The 17,391-nt window shown below is 39.5% G+C and overlaps 1 protein-coding gene, 1 long non-coding RNA gene, 1 other non-coding gene and 1 pseudogene across 17 annotated transcripts in view; 3 read left to right on the top strand and 1 right to left on the bottom strand.

Annotated features, from left to right (window-relative positions):
• DIS3L2 (DIS3 like 3'-5' exoribonuclease 2) overlaps positions 1-17,391 on the bottom strand; it is a 385,922-nt gene that overhangs the window by 353,409 nt on the left and 15,122 nt on the right. The window lies entirely within an intron of this gene.
• LOC128932441 (uncharacterized) lies at positions 67-12,244 on the top strand. Its single transcript, XR_008482318.2, has 3 exons — positions 67-111; positions 8,368-8,436; positions 9,447-12,244. It is a non-coding gene; the product is annotated as an uncharacterized LOC128932441 (long non-coding RNA).
• On the top strand, positions 3,116-3,571 carry LOC100398005 (small nuclear ribonucleoprotein D2 polypeptide 16.5kDa pseudogene; annotated as a pseudogene).
• On the top strand, positions 8,973-9,033 carry LOC118154974 (U7 small nuclear RNA). Its single transcript, XR_004745216.1, has one exon. It is a non-coding gene; the product is annotated as a U7 small nuclear RNA (small nuclear RNA).

Raw genomic sequence — 17,391 nt, 5'->3', positions numbered from 1 at the left:
ATCCATTAAGTTCCCAATTTCAGTTATGTTTTCAAGTCTAAAATTTTCATTTTTTCAAATTTCTAGTTCTCTGCCAAGAATGCTGAATCTTGTCTTTCATATTTGAACAAGGTAAGCATAGTAAATAAAGTTTGCTCCTAAAAACTCTAATATCAGAAGGCCCTATGGATCAATACTATCTTCTGTTGCTTGTACTTAATTTTGTGTGTGCTATGTGATCATGCCATGCCTGATTTTTTTAAATTATGAGCTGGACATTATATTTACAGAATGTTTATGGTAACATTAACAAGTAGTAATGTTACCTTCCAAACAGAATTTACATTTGCTTCTGCCAAGCACCTGAGATAATAAATTACCTCAATCTATTTTCAGGGTTTAAAGGTATTCAAAGTGGAGCTATAGTCCCCATGAGGGCCTATCTACATCCAACTCACCCCTATTTCTAGGCTGTGGCCCTTCGGGTACCAATGCCAAATAAGAGTGATTCACCAAGATCACATACAACCCACATTAGCAGGCCCTAAATTCCAATTCCTATCCTTCTGGCATTAAAAGGCGATCAAATGTACTACTCACAGGAGCAGTAGCTCACGCCTATAATCCCAGCACTTTGGGAGGCCAAGGTGGGTGGGTCACTTGAGGCCAGAAGTTCGAGACCAGCCTGGGCAACATAGCGAGACCCTGTCTCTACAAAAAATACAAAAATTAGCCAGGTGTAGTAGTGCACACCTGTAGTACTGGCTACTCAGGAGGCTGAGACAGGAGAATCACTTGAGCCTGAGAGGTGGAGGTTGCAGTAAGCCGAGACTGGGCCACTGCACTCCCGTCTAGGTGGCAAAAGTGAATCCCTGTCTCAAAAAAAAGAAGAAAAAAGAGTACTGCTCAGTTTTTCAGCTGATCCCTCAAAAAAACTTAGCAAATATTCACTGAAGAAAAACAGTCCCAAATACTAACCTTATATCTCTAAGCCTTTATTCCCTTCTAGACACACTCTTATTACCTCTCAAACACTTTCAAAGTATTTCTTAATACTTTGAGAGGAAGGGCTGGATTTGGCTTGTGGTTCTAGTTGCTGTCTCAAGAAAGATTGGATTCCAATTATTTTCTTTTTTGAAATGGAGTCTTGCTCTGTCTCCCAGGCTAGAGTGCAGTGGCATAAACTGCACTCTTGGCTCACTATACTGCCTTCTGGGTTCAAGTGATTCTCCTGCCTCAACCTTCCAAGTAGCTGGTTATGGGCACCTACCACCCTGCCTGGCTAATCTTTGTATGTTTAGTAGAGACAGGGTTTTACCCTGGTGGACAGGCTGGTCTTAAACTCCTGACCTCAAGTCATCCACCCACCTCAGCCTCCCAAAGTGCTAGGATTCCAGGCATGAGCCACCACACCCAGTGCCATAACTGAGAGTGGAAGTATCAACCTCACTCTTAACTCTCTTGTTCCCAGCTCTCTCCTATATGGACTCACTCTTCTCCCAGACAAAACACCTCCATACCACCACCTATCCTCTCTCTCCTTTCTATTTTAGAGGTGGAAATGTCCCTACATATTTATAACCTAACCCTCTTAATGTGTGTTCTTCATCCTATTTTAATCTACTCTAGAACTTTAACACACCCATTATTCTTGCCACTGGGGTATTCCCAATAGCACACAACCAAAATAAGAACCTGGCTCTCCTACCCATCTGCCCACTTCCAGCTACCAGCTATCATTCCATTTCTCTCATTTCCATCCCTACCAAAGTTTAAAAATGTGGTCTGGACTTACTACCTCTATTTCCCCCATTATATACTCTTTAATCTCTTTTGGAATATAACTTCTATCCTCATCTCTACAATGAAATAAAGCTTTCTGTTTTCCTAGGGAGGAAAATCCTCACTACTTAAATAATGGTATTCTCTCGGTTTGCTCGTTTTTTGTGCAGGATGCCACTGAGCAGCTAGCTCTCTCTAATACAAATTCTTCACTCTTGGCCTCCAGGACACACCAGTCTACTGGTTCATCTCTGTCTCTACAATTCACAGATTTCCTTACAGACTTCTCTTTTTTTCACTTACCTCTTCAGTTTCTACCATATACAAGATTCTACTCTTATACCTCTCTTTTAAAGAGTTTTAAATCATCTCCAGCTCTGCTCTTCAAAGCTCTTCTTTAACTTTCCAACATCCTGCTGAGTAATACTAGCAAGTACTTTGAATGCAACATGTTTCTAACTCAACTTATTATTCTCCTCAATACCTGCGTACTACATCCAGATTAATGACATCATCATCATCCCTGGGCAGTTACAGTAGACATCTAATCTCTTTTTCTCCCTTAGTACTGTATTACCAAATTTTGTCTATTGTATCTTCAAAACATGTCCTAAATAGATTCCTTCCTTTCCAACTTAATTAGAACTGTCTGAATTCAGGTTGTTACAACTATGTATGTACCATAAAGATGGCAATAGTTTCTTAGCAGGTCTCTCACTCACCAATCTCTTTTCTTCACTCCATGTTTCACCTACAACATAGAATATATTTTATAAAGTGATCTATCTATCTTTCTCTCTCTCTTTCTCTCTCTTTCTTTTCTTTCTTTTTTTGAGATGGAGTCTGAACACAAAAATTAGCTGGATGTGGTAGCACATGCCTGTAGTCCTAGCTACTCAGGAGGCTGAGGTGGACGGATCACTTGCGCTTAGGAGGTGGAGGTAGCAGTGAGCCAAGATCACACCACTGCACTCCAGGCTGGGCAACAGAGTGAGATCCAGTCTCAAAAAGAAAAAAAAAAATAGAAATTTAAAACTAATAAATACAATATCTGAAACAAAAAATTCAATGGATAAGCTCAATAGCAAAATAGAGGTAAAAGAATAAACACTCAGGTAACTTAAACTTTGTCAACAGAAATTATACAACCTGAAAAATGAGAAAGAAGGCTGGGCAGGGCATAGTAGGTCATGCCTGTAATCCAAGCACTTTGGAGGCCAAGGCGGGCAGATCACCTGAGGTTGGGAGTTCAAAACCAGCCTGACCAACATGGTGAAACCCCATCCTTATTATAAAAATAAAAAAGAGGCAGCAGCAACGCGGATGAAACCGGAGTGAAACGAGAGCTTAGCCACCAACATGAGCCTCCTCAACAAGCCCAAGAGTGAGATGACCCCAGAGGAGCTGCAGAAGCGAGAGGAGGAGGAATTTAACACGGGTCCACTCTCTGTGCTCACTCAGTCCGTCAAGAACAACACCCAAGTGCTCATCAACTGCCTCAACAATAAGAAACTCCTGGGCCGCGTGAAGGCCTTTGATAGGCACTGCAACATGGTGCTGGAGAACGTGAAGGAGATGTGGACTGAGGTACCCAAGAGCGGCAAGGGCAAGAAGAAGTCCAAGCCAGTCAACAAAGACCGCTACATCTCCAAGATGCTCCTGCGTGGGGACTCGGTCATCGTGGTCCTGCGGAATCCGCTTATCGCCGGCAAGTAGGAGCCACCTATCCCTGTCAGTCAACAGAACTCACTCCCCTGTCCTACAGAGACCGCTGCCGCTGATGTTGAGAATAATAAAGCTCTGTGTTTTTTTCTAAAAAATAAAAAATAAATAAATAAATAAATAATTTTTTTAAAAGACTGAACAAAGTATTATGGACTTACAGATCAATATCAAAATGTCAAACATAGGGTAATTGGCCAGGCATGGTGGCTCACGCCTGTAATCCAAGCACTTTGGGAGGCTGAGACGGGTGGATCACGAGGTCAAGAGATCAAGACCATCCTCGTCAACGTGGTGAAACCCCATCTCTACTAAAAATACAAAAAATTAGCTGGGCATGGTGGCGCATGCCTGTAATCCCAGCTACTCAGGAGGCTGAGGCAGGCGAATTGCCTGAACCCAGGAGGCAGAGGTTGCAGTGAGCCGAGATCGCGCCATTGCACTCCAGCCTGGGTAACAAGAGCGAAACTCCATCTCAAAAAAAAAAAAAAAAAAAAAAAGAAAGGAATTATGCTAACTATGCTTAAAATGAAAAACACAACAAATGTTAACGAAATAAACTGAAGAAGACAACAAAAAAATGGAAAAATATCCCATGTTCATGGATTGCGGAATATTACAACAGTGTCCTTACTACCCAAAGCAATCTACAGATTCAATATCATCGCCAACAAAATTCCATGACATTTTTCACAAAAATAGAAAAAACAATCCTAAAATTAATATAGAATCACAAAAGATCCCAAATAAGCAAAGCAATCTTGAGTGAAAAGAATAAAGTCTGAGGCATTACACTACCTGATCTCAAAATATAGCCTACAGTAATCAAAACAGCATAGTACTGGCATCAAAGCACACACAGAGAGCAGTGGAACAGAATATAAGGCCCAGAAATAAAAACACACATTTTTAATCAATTGGCCCTCAAAAAGATGCCAAGAATACATAGTGGAGGAAGGACAATCTCTTCAATAATTGGTACCAAGAAAACTGGATTCCTATATGCAGAAGAATGAAATTAGACACTCATCTCACACCATAAACAAAAACCAAGTCAAAATGGATTAAAGGAGGCCGGGCGCGATGGCTCACTCCTGTAATCACAGCACTTTGGGAGGCCAACGTGAGTGGATTACCTGAGGTCAGGAGTTCAAGACCAACCTGGCCAACATGGCTAAACCTCTTCTCTACTAAAAATACAAAAATTTGCTGGGTGTGGTAGCACGTGCCTGTAAGCCCAGCTACTTGGGAGCCTGAGGCAGGAGAATGCTTGAATCCCAGAGGCAGAGGCTGCAGTAAGCCAAGATAGGGCCACTGCACTCCAACCTGGGTGACAAGATTGAAACGCCATCTCAAAAAAAAAAAAAAAAACCCAACAAATTAAAGATTTAAATGTAAGGCCTGACACTGAAAACTACTGGGAAAAAACATGGAGGTAAAGTTCCATGAAATTAATCTGGGCAAAGACTTTTTTTTCCCCTTATGAACCCAAAAGCACAGGCAACAAAAGCAAAAAAAAAAAAAAAAAACAAATGGGATTCCATTAAGCTAAGAAGACTCTGTTAAGCAAAGGAAACAATCAACAAAGCAAAGAGACCAGTTAATGAATGAGAGAATATATTTGGAAACCATATATCTAATAAAGAGCTAATATCCAAAATACACAAAGAACTCAATCATTTGCAAGAAAACAAATAATCTAATAATCCAATTTAAAAATCAGAAAAGGACCTAACTAAACATTTCTCAGAAGACTAATAAATGGCCAACAGGTATATGAAAAAATGCTCAATACCACGAATCATTAGGAAAATGCAAATTAAAACCACACTGAGATATTATATTACCTCATACCTGCTAGAATGACTATTATCAGAAACACAAAAGATAACACATGTTAGCAAGGATGTGGAGTTCTATAACCCAACCCTCACACACTGTTGGGTTATAGAAATGTAAATTACTATAGTCATTAAGGAAAACAGTTTGGAGGTTTCTCAAAATTATTAAAAATAGAACTACCCTATGATCCAGGAATTCCACTTCTGGGTATCTACTCAAAGGAAATGAAATCAATACATTTCACTGATTTCACAAATGTCTCACAAAGAGACATTTGCACTCCCACGTTCATTACAGCATTATTCACAATAGCCAATACATGGAATCAACCTAAATGCTCAGTAAGGATGAATGGATTTTCAAAATCTGGTATATATACACAATGGAATACCATTCAGTTTAACAAACAAACAAACAAAAAACAAATAAAAAAAGGATGCCAGGTGCAGTGACTCATGCCTGTAGTCCCAACACTTTGGGAGGCCAAGGTGGGAGAATTGTTTGAGCTCGGGAGTTGGAGACCAGTGTGGGCAACATGGTGGAAGGAAGGAAGGAAGGGAGGGAGGGAGGGAGGGAGGGAGGGAAGGCACAGATTTCAATAAGACTGGAGGAGTAAGTTCAAGAGATCTATTGTACATCAAAGCAACTATAGTTAATAACAACATATTGATTGTATACAGTCATCCCTCTATATCCATGAGTTCTGTATCTATGATTCAGATTTAAAATATCTGGGGGAAAAAAAAACAATAAAAATACAACAATTTTAAAAAGAATCCAAATTTAAAAATACAGTATAACTACTATTTTCATACCATTTAAATTGTTTTACGTATTATAAGTAATCTGGAGAGGATTTAAAGTCTATAGAAAGATGAGCATAGGTTATATGCAAATGCCTTACCATTTTATATAAGGTACCTGAGCATCCACAGATTTTGGTAGCTGTAGGGGTCCCGGAACCAAACCGCTGTGGGTATCTAGAGGCCAGGTATACTTCAAAATTGCTATGAGAATGTATTTTAAGTGTTCTCATCACAAAAAAAATGATAAGTATATGAGGTAATGGATATGTTAAGTAGCTTGATCTAGTCATTGCACAATGCATACATATAACAAAACATCATGCTGCACAACATCAAAATATGTAATTTTTTGCTTAATTAAAAATAAATCTTCACCTGAAATAAATAAATCACAATACATTAGAGGGCAGGAAGAAATGGGGGCAACAGGGGTGGCACACTAACCCAGGTAACCGTGGGGTACAGTATTTAACAAAACCTTGTGGCTAAAAACAAAAAAGAAGCATAAATAAAGATTAAACTCTGGTTAATAGGTTTGTTTTTTATAGAGGTATAACTTAGCAATTCTGAAATTGCTTTCTATATATCCTAGATTGAACAAATAAGTAAATACTTATAGATAAGGAGCCAAGTTTGTCAATGTTGGAGAAAAAAAATTACAAATATGGAAAAGTGGAAAGGCTAGAATTGAAATGGAATTGGAGAAATCAATATATAACACAGTGGTTTATAATACAGAGAAATACAGATGCACCTATATACAAACACAAATGCACACAGCATGTAAAAATATATTCTTATATTCCCTAGCTTTGTCTACTGAAAGGGACTAGAATCAATGACATTCCAGTAGCAATGAGCATATCTAGTGCCTAGATCTGTTTCTAAACACCATTCATCACTAAAGTAACCAATGGAAAAATGGCCAGTTCTGAGACTGAGGTAGAAACGTACAAACATGAGCCTAGAAGAGGGGTTGGCAAACTACAGTCCATCCATTTGTTTATATAAATAAACTTTTACTGAAACACAGCCAAGCTCATTAGTTTACATATTATCTATGGCTGCTTTCATACTGCAAGGGCAGAGTTAAACAGTTGCAAGAGGGGCTGTATGGTCTATAAAGTCGAAAATATTAACTATCTGGCCACTTACAGAAAAAGTTTGCCAAGCCCTGGCCTAGAATATCTTGCTATTCCAGAAAGTAAAACAATACTCAAAAAATGATGAGGAGATGTCAAAAGTTCACAGGAGCCCTCTGAAAAGGTTGCTACTGGCCAAACATATAACCATTTAAGTATTAAAATTTTATAACTGACTAAATAAGAAACCCATAAGTTCCTACTGATAAAAAGACAAAAACAAGTAAGTGAAAAGGAGAAGCCATTCGTTACAGCAGTATTGCAACTGATAAATCTAGGAAAAACAATGGAATTAGAAAATTACCACTGGCCATCATCATCATACTACTTAATGTGTATTCATCAATGAAATCTAAAATTAGTGGGTAAGAGTTTAAGAGGTAATAGAATTTTAAATAGTTTCAAAGTATCCTCAAAAATATTATGTAAACACAAAGAGGAAAATCTATCCTGATTCTGGAAAAATGTGACAGACACACCTTAACCAAGTGATCAAAGTAAACTCATGTAATGAGCCAAATCAACATCATACGTCTCCTGATATGAAACATGAAGAAAAAACATGTCGGTTTTGAAACATCAGTTCTATGGTTTGAATGTCCCCTCCAAAATTTATGTTGAAACTTAATTGTCATGGTGATGGTATTAACAGGTGGGATCATTAAGAAGGAATTTGGCATTGGGCGCGGTGGCTTATGCCTGTAATCCCAGCACTTTGGGAGGCCAAGGAGGGCAGATCACAAGTTCAGGAGTTTGAGACCAGCCTGGCCAACATAGTGAAACCCCATCTAAATACAAAAATTAGCTGGTTGTGGTGGCAGACACCTGTAGTCCCAGCTACTTGGGAGGCTGAGGCAGGAGAATCACTTGAACCCAGGAGGCAGAGATTGCAGTAGTGGAGACTGCACCACTGCGCTCCAGCCTAGGCAACAGAGTAAGACTCCATCGCAAAAAAAAAAAAAGAAGAAATTTGGCCATGAGGGCTCTACCATCATGAATGAATTAAGGCTATTATCACAGAAACTAGTTCCTGATAAAAAGTGAGTTTGGCCCTCTCTACTCTTGCTCTCTTGCCTTTATGCCTTCCACTATAGGATGATGCAGCAAGAAGGCTCTCACCAGATGTCAACACCTTACCATTGGACTTCCCAGGCTCCAGAACTGTGAGAAATAAATTTCCTTTTCTTATAAATTACCCAGTTTATAGCATTCTGTTATAGCAACAGAATCCAAACTAAGACAGTCAGTTAAACCCAAATTGAGGGACCTGCTAAAAACTGGCCCTGTGGTATAACTGGCCTATAATCTTCAAAAATGTTAAAATCATGAAAGGAAAAACCATTTCAAAAAGGAGACTAAAGACACATGACAATTCCATGCCATTCATGATCCTAAATTTTCTTTTCATATAAGAAAGGAAAAGGGCATGATTGGGAAATTTGAATAAAATCTATTGGTTAATAATATATCAATGTTAATTCCCTGATTCTGACAACTGCATAATGTTATAAAAGAGGATGGCTGGCTGGGCACGGTGGCTAACACCTGTAATCCCAGCACTCTGGGAGGCCAAGGTGGGTGGATTGCCTGAGGTCAGGAGTTCAAGACCACCCTGGCCAACATGGTGAAACCCTGTCTTAAAAAAAAGGCTAAGAGGGTAAAATATTAACACTGGAGAATCATGTAAAGAATACAGAGTAAATGTTACAGCTCTTTTAGAATTTGTCTAGCAGGCTTCCGGTTTTTGCCAGAAAGCCCCTTTAAAAATATTTTTTAAAAATTTAAAAATGTATAATTAAAATTATATTTAAAAAAAAAGAGGCCAGGCGCAGTGGCTCACGCCTGTAATCCCAGCACTCTGGGAGGCCAAGGCAAGCAGATCACATGGTCAAGAGATCAAGACCATCCTGGCCAACATAGTGAAACCCCATCTCTACCAAAAATACAAAAATTAGCTGGGTGTGGTGGTGTGCACCTGTAGTCCCAGCTACTCAGGAGGCTGAGGCAGGAGAATTGCTTGAACCCAGGAGGTGGAGGTTGCAATGAACCAAGACCGCGCCACTGCACTCCAGCCTGGCATCTGGCGACAGAATGAAACTCTGTTTCAAAAAAAAAAAAAAAAAAAAAAGAATACAGAGTAATTCTTTGTACCATTCTCTCATCTCTTTTATAGGTCTGAAATTAGGTTTTTCAACAGAATCCAAGTCTAATTATAGATCATACCTGTTTTACTGAATTACATTTTTTCTCATGCTAAAGCATATTTCTAACAACAACGTAACAATTTTAACATACCCCCTAACATGGAATACAAATGACGCACTAAATAAATGAACTTCAAATAATCAATTAAAGGCTATGTGGACTACAAGATCATTCCATCCTGTTTCACGTGAGCCAAAACAGATTTGTTAGCTGCAAGCTCAAATAAAGTGATCTCAAATGAGAGTTATGTCAGTAAAAACTGCCTCTTAACAGGTCAGCAGTGACTTTACTCACTTAAATTTTACAAAATATTTTGAAGATTTAAAAGATTAAATGTCCTGAAAGGGACAACAGCCCAGCACTTTTTGCAAACACAGCTGTTGGTTAAAGCTCTTGAGAAAAGAAAAACTCTGGAAGAAAAATCAGTTGTAGGAAGAGATAATGGTTATAAAATATTAAGCAAATTTTGGAATCTTCATTAATCTAATAGCTGACTTGTTCTAAACCTTTGCCTCCTTACTGTATGCTAGGCTTGCTTCAGGCCCTGGGCATAGAGCAATAACCATGACACACCAGGTCCCTACTCTCATGGTGCTTACAATCTACGGGGAGGAGACACACATTAAGCAAGTACACAGGCAACCAAACAGCGAGGAGGCAGTGGCCAACAGGGTGGGAAAATGGACACTACTTTAGTTTCAGTCATCAGCAAAGCCTTTACTGAGGAAATAATGCTGGCACTAAGGCCGCCATGTGGAGGTCACAGACTAGAGTCACCTAGACAGACAGTATGACAAATACAAAGACAGAAAAAGAGAAACAATCTCAGCATGTTCAAAGAACTTTAAAATAAAAAGCCTCCATAGTCTATGTATCGTAGTAAAGAATCAGTTTTATATTAGGTGTGATAACAGCATTTTGACTACATGTGAAAATGTTCAGATTGTACATAAATAATGTCAGGATTCCTTTCAAATATTTCAGCAAAAGAAAGATAAACATGACATATGTACAAAAAGTATTAAATTTGGGTTATGCAGTATTCTCTCAATGCACTATTCTCTCTACTTTTGTATGATTGAAATTTTTCATACTTTTTTTAAAACTCCACATAATAGAGGCTTCACGTTAAAACTGACAATACCTCATATACTCTTTCTCTTACTTTTATACCCCAGCTCAGCTCTTACCTATTCAGTTCTTCCTTCTGATGACCTCACCTGAGATATACACAAAAGCTTTAAGGATAAGTATATATAGGATAGGTCCTACACTCTATGACTGAATCCAGTTTCTATGAAAGATACAGCTAATCTATCTAAGGCAAGAGTGGAAGCTAGACAGTATTAAAATAAGAGAGCATAAAATAAACAACCACATACTGATAAAAAAGAAGTCACTCTTCCTGAGAAAAACAGGAACTGCCTGGACCAAAGACCATCTTCCCAATTCCACGGGATTTCTCTGGCAAAGACATCCTAATTGTGAAATCCCACTGTCAATTTTCAGTCTTGATCTTACTTGACCTTGCTGTAGTACTTGACACAGTCGAACACTCCCTTCCTGCTTGAACCTCTTCTTGCTCGGCAGATGTGAGAGCACTGATGCCTGCGCTTCTTCCTTTTAAGGACAGGTGCCCCTCCCGAGAGACAGAAGAAACTTTTGTCCCAAGTGACCAATTTTGAAGAAGCCAGGAGTGAGTCCCTCCTGGGACCCAATAATCTATACTTTATTGAATGGTTTGGAAACTGTGTGTCAGAATCTTCTATTTCAAGTAACATAGTGGAGTCAATATCTGAAAAACCTGCTGATACTGAATTCCTATAACTGCTAAACAAAGTATTAGCAGTTTCTTTTTAAATGCACAGTTGAGTTCTCAAGAAAGAAAAGAAAATCCCCAGGAGCTAAAAATCAAGTAGGAGCTAAACAACAGAAAAAGTAGAAACTGAGGCTACAGAGATCCTGGGAGCACCTTCTGGTGCTAGCATCAAGAGCGGTTTAAAGCTGCAGAGGCACAGAAGATGCTACGGCCTGATGATACAAGACGTAGAGAGGTGGAAGTGAGCCCCTTGAAAAAAAACTAAAACCCTTGAAGGAGGACAATCTCAGTGAGATAATAGGCTGGAAAAAATATACCTGCTGGTGAAGGGAAAAAAAATCACACATCTCTTTGACCTAGGCTCCATAGGAGAGTCTCCTCTGAACATTCAGAACCCAATATTGCAGTCATACAGTAAAGTCCAGCTAACTAACCCCAAGTATAGAAATGAATTTAAAGTGATCCTAGGTTGGTAGCACCCATGGCTGAACCAAAAAACCCTCTCAGAACTATTTACTTCAGAATACGCCTACAGTCTAAATCCTGCTAAATCCTTACAAAACAAATAAGGAAAGAGCCATTATGATTGAGTCCAAGAAAAAAAATAGCAAAGTGTAGTACAATATCAGTACAGGTCTTAAAAAAAAAAAAGACAAATATAGAATATTTTTAAACTATATATATAGCCGGACGCGGTGGCTCATGCCTGTAATCCCAGCACTTTGGGAGGCCAAGGCGGGTGGATCCTGAGGTCAAGAGATTGAGACCATCCTGGTCAACATGGTGAAACCCCGTCTCTACTAAAAATACAAAAAAATTAGCTGGGCATGGTGGTGCGTGCCTGTAATCCCAGCTACTCAGGAGGCTGAGGCAGGAGAATTGCCTGAACCCAGGAGGCGGAGGTTGCGGTGAGCCGAGATCGCACCATTGCACTTCAGCCTGGGTAACAAGAGCAAAATTCCGTCTCAAAAATATTAATAAATAAATAAACTATATATATATAAAGAAATAAAAGGGCCAGGTGCAGTAGCTCACACCTGGGAGACCAAGGAGGGCAAATCACTTGAGTCCAGGACTTCGAGATCAGCCTGGGCAACATAGTGAGAAACTGTCTCTACAAAAAATTAGCCAGATGTGGTGGCATACACTACTTGGGAGGCTGGGGTAAAAGGATCACCTGAGCCCAGAAGGTCAAGGCTGCAGTGAGCCATGATCGTGCCACTGCACTCCAGCCAGTGAGAGTGAGACCCTATCTCAAGAATGAAAGAAAAAATAAACACAAGTGAAAGAAACTTACTAAAATATAAATTTTAAAAGAATTAAATAGAGCTTTTAGAAGTAAAAAGTAACTAATGTTGCAGAGTAACTTTATAGGCAAGTGTACTACTATTAGACTTTCTCCGCTTGAGTTTTAAAAATTACATTAGATAATTAAAACCAAAAGTATAATATTGTCTAATATGGTTTTCAACATATGTAAAGGAGATATTTAAGACAACCAACTATAAAGTAGGGAGGATAAAGGGGCCTAAATCGTGGTAAGGTTCCTATGTTCTAGCTGAAGTGGTAAGCCATTGACATCAGCAGACTATGACGTAGTAAAGATACCAATTCTCCCCAAGCTGTTCTATAAATCCAACGTAATTCTTATCAAAGTCCCAAGATCTTTCACAGATATAGACAAGTTAATCTTACATTTTATATAGAAATGCAAAGGAACTAGAATAACTAAAATAATGAACAACCAAAAAAAATAAAGTTGGAGAAATCACCCTACCTGATTTTAAGCTACATAGCTATAGCAATTAAGACTGTGATATTTTCAGAGGTACAGCCAACTAGACCAATGGAACAATAGAGAGATCACAGAAATAGCCCCTTACAAATATGCCCAACTGATTTTACACAAAAATACAAAAGCAATTCAAGCGAGGAAAGACAGCCTTTTCAACAAATAGTGCTGGATCAACTGGACATCAATAGACCAAAAAAAACCTAACAAAAAATCTTGACCTTTGCTTCAGACCACATATAAAAATTAACTCAAAATGGATCCGAGATCTAATACAAAACTATACAACTCTTAGAGGAGAAAAAGCGTTGTGACCTGGGATTAGGTGAGGAGTTCCTAGTCATGACCTAAAAAGCATGATTCACAAAGGAAAAAAAATAGATAAATTGTTTTTTTTTTTTTTTCATTTCTAGAACCTGGTCATTGACATAGCTGAATGACAACTTATTCAACAATGACTTTCTTACCCAACACTGTTGACCATTAGGGCTCTCTAAGAAGACCAAAAACAATGCAGTTAGATTCTGAGCTTCCTGTTTTATCCTTAAGTATTAAAGTGGACGAAAGGGAGGGACTTAAATGTATGTACCTATTTCATTTTAATTAAAGACATTAGCTGGACACCATTTACCTACAATATATCATTTCAGGATCTGTTTAAAATCTCCAGGTAATTAAACTTAAATGATACAAACCCTCAGGCAAAACCCTGTCTCTGCTAAAAATACAAAAATCAACATGGTGGCTCACATCTGCAGTCCCAGCTACTCAGGAGGCTGAGGCAAGAGACTTGCTTCAACCTGGGAGGCAGAGGTTGAGGTAAACTGAGATCGCACCATTGCATTCCAGCCTGGGTGACAGTGCAAGACTCTGTCTCAAAATTAAAAAAAAAAAAAGATAACTTATTTTCTAGCTTATATAACTGGATGGATGGGCGTTCCATGCACCAGGACAAGGTTATTAAGTTAGGATACAGGGGTAGAGATCATTAACCCAGAATCAGACATACTGAGTTTGAGGTGACTGCAACACTAGGCAGCTAGACACAAAAGTCAAGAGCTCTGAAGAACATCTGGGCTGAGAGCAAATTTGGGAGTCACCAGAGAACAAATCATAACCAAAGCAACTAAAGTTGAACACAGATGAGATCAGCGTAGGAAGAACATGGAGAAAAAAGGGAAAGAACCTAGGATTGAGACTTTGAGGCACCTCAAAGTTCAATAGCCATTGAAGCAAGAGACAGAAATTGCAGACTGAAAAGAAATGGCCTCCTCAGAGGGAGAAATAAGAGAAAACCTGGAAGAGTGTGATGTCAGGAAAATGTTTTTTCTGTACTTCCTGGAGGCTTGGCAGGGGGAAAAAGAGAAGGAAAATCAAGGTTTCAAGAGGGCAATAAAGTCCTATATTACTATGAGAAGTGAAATAAAGCATGAAGCGTTCATTACACTTAGCAGCATGAATATCACAAGGGGCTCAGTGAGAGCTGCAAGGGGGAAGCAATGGGGTAACACAAAAGAGAAATCAGCTGAGGCATGAATGGGTTGGGAGGATGTGGAGTTGGTGAGCTGTTGATTGCTTATGAAATTTGGCCATGAAGGGGGATAAGTAGAAGCAAAAGACAGGGTTTGCCTTTTTGTTGGTGTTTTTATGAAAGGAGAAAAAGGAAAAGGTGACGTGGTGGGGCCAAAAGCAAGAGGTAGCTTCTGCAAGGGTAGGAGGGGAGGCTGCAGACAGGTGCATTTTGGGCAGTATCGCCCAACATGGCCCGTACTCTTCAGGCTTCCTGCACATTTTCACAGAATTCACTCAGCCTCTACTCCAACCTCACTCTTAAAATTTTACCCAGTAAAAAACAGTTCAAATTCCATATCCTCTCCCCTACTGCCTCATCTAATTTCTCCAGCTCTTGGGATGCCTTCTGCGCAATCCCAAGTAGGTCATGTTTTCCATCTATCTGACCACAAAAATCTTTGATAGCAGGTTCCACAGAATACACACTGGGAAATGAACACTCATGCCCATCCATCCCCAGTCCTCCTCCCTCAGTACAACCTTCCAACCATACCACAGCAAAGTAATACCTCCTCTTGTAAGGTCCTGAACAATTTTCGTCATTTAGCACGTGAAGTGTTGAGGATCCCAGCACATAAATTTCAAGAGTGTAGACGCTTGTCTGTCCTGTTCATCACTGTATCCCCAGTTCCTGGAAAGGCTGGCACACAATGGGTACCCAGGAAATGTTTAGTGAATTAGGTCATTGAAAGAGATGTCCTGTGTACTCCTCAACACCTGTAAATTACTGAGGAGCAGGGACCATGTCTTGTGCCTACTTCTACACCATGCCCACAGAGTACACACCTAATAAATGTTCTTGATAACAGGATAATTTATTATGGCCTAATGTTACATCAGGAATTACAGGTACAGTTTGGCAATATATCCTGAGGCAAATAATATAATATATGCTGATGGAAAATAATGAAAAGCCTCCGTAATGTTTTGCAACTCTAAAGTTAAAAGACAGTTAATGTTAGGTGTGGTGGCTCATGCCTGTAATCCTAGCACTTTCAGAGGCTGAGGTGGAAGGATCCTTTGAGCCCAGGAGTTTGAGACCAGCCTGGTACACACGTGTAATCCCAAGTTACTCAGGAGGCTAAGGCTGGAGAATCACTTGAACCTGGGAAGTGGAAGTTGCAATGAGCCCAGATTGCACCACTCACTCCAGCCTGGATAAGCTGCCAAAGCTTGAAGGCAATGGTGTGATCTCAGCTCACTGCAACCTCCACCTTCAAGCAATTCTCCTGCCTCAGCCTCCCGAGCAGCTGGGATTACAGGCACCCGCCAGCACACCTGCTGATTTTTGTTTTGTTTTGTCTTTTAGTAGAGACAGGGTTTTGCCATGTTGGCCAGGCTGATCTCGAACTCCTAACCATAAGTGATCCACCCGCCTCAGCCTCACAAAGTGCTAGGATTACAGGTCTGAGCCACCATGCTCGGCCTACTTTTTAATTCTTTACATAAGCCACATGTCATTGTTTTTCTTTTTTTTTAATTTCCCCAGAATACGATGACTATCTCTAAGCAGCTTCTACAGAACAACATATTCTCCAGTTCTCCCAACATATTCTCCAGTTTTCCCAACATATTCTCCAGTTCTCCCTAACTGAGCAGCATATTTGTTCTTCAATTTGATGTTTCTCAGCCTCTAGTTCACCCTTCGCTTTAGAAGCCAAAGGTTCTGGAAAGCAGATTCAAAAATATTTTCCAATCCCTCAAGCCCTTAAATACTTTGATGAAGTCTAAATCAGTTGTTATGAAGAAGGAAATTAAATAGCAGTAACAGTAAAACAAAACCTTGTAATTTGTAGTTGCTATACAACAAAGTAAATTTTGCTGTGTTGTGTGATGTTTAACACCTCCCCAGCCCTGTTTAAGGCAGAATATTAAACTGCCTTCCTGCAAACCATTTAACCCTTATCTTATCCCCTCCACATTCTTAGCAAAGTTCCCAGGCAACTAGAAATTCCTGTTTTTCTTGCTGACCAGTTGCAAGGTCAAAGAGCAGATAAAAACTGCAAGAAGTGTTTCTCAAGATGTTACTTTTCAAATGTAAAGCACATCACAAGACATGTTACAAGTTAATTAACTGTTCTTTGTTCTGGCTTCTATAAACCTATTTGCTGCTGCATCATCCTAGGCGCATAAAAGGTACCCCATGTTCTTTGTCCTTGGCTTAGAATTAGGAAGCAATTCCTCTGAGCCCGTAATCACTTAAATAAAATCTTCCTGCAACCCCATCGGTCTCTTCAAATCTCTAATTTCCCACTACAGTTTGAGATGACAGTCTAAAGTTTCTTCCAGCTCCAAATCTCTATCTTGCCAGGAGCTACAATCCCTTTAATCAGCTCTGGGAGACAGTGTGTGTTCTTCTATAGGCCTTGGGATCATCTAACTTCACAAACCTTTCTCTCCCATGAATTCCAAGTTCTCAGTCGGTTAAAGTCACCCTAGAGCAGAACCACATTCAATCCATCCACTTCCAGTCAAAATCTCTCACATTAACCTTAGTTTCAAACTAGAACTGCTTCTAAGCCACTGTCAGCCCAATCCATTTCCTCCAGGTGGATGTGCTATGTGCTTAGTAAGAGTACATCCTATGGAAGAGTCAGGACAGTTCACACTCCTTACACGGAAATAGGTCTACTATGTCCCCAGTCCTCCACGCACAAATATGCTCAGTAAAGAAACAAAGATAGAAAAAATAAATTATTTTCATAATACTTAGAGAGCACAAAATCTATT

Source organism: Callithrix jacchus, chromosome 6 (genome assembly GCF_049354715.1).
Source record: "Callithrix jacchus isolate 240 chromosome 6, calJac240_pri, whole genome shotgun sequence".
In the NCBI taxonomy this organism is placed as follows: domain Eukaryota; kingdom Metazoa; phylum Chordata; class Mammalia; order Primates; family Cebidae; genus Callithrix; species Callithrix jacchus.
Note: the sequence above shows the minus strand (reverse complement) of the source record. Positions and strands in the feature narration are given on the sequence as shown.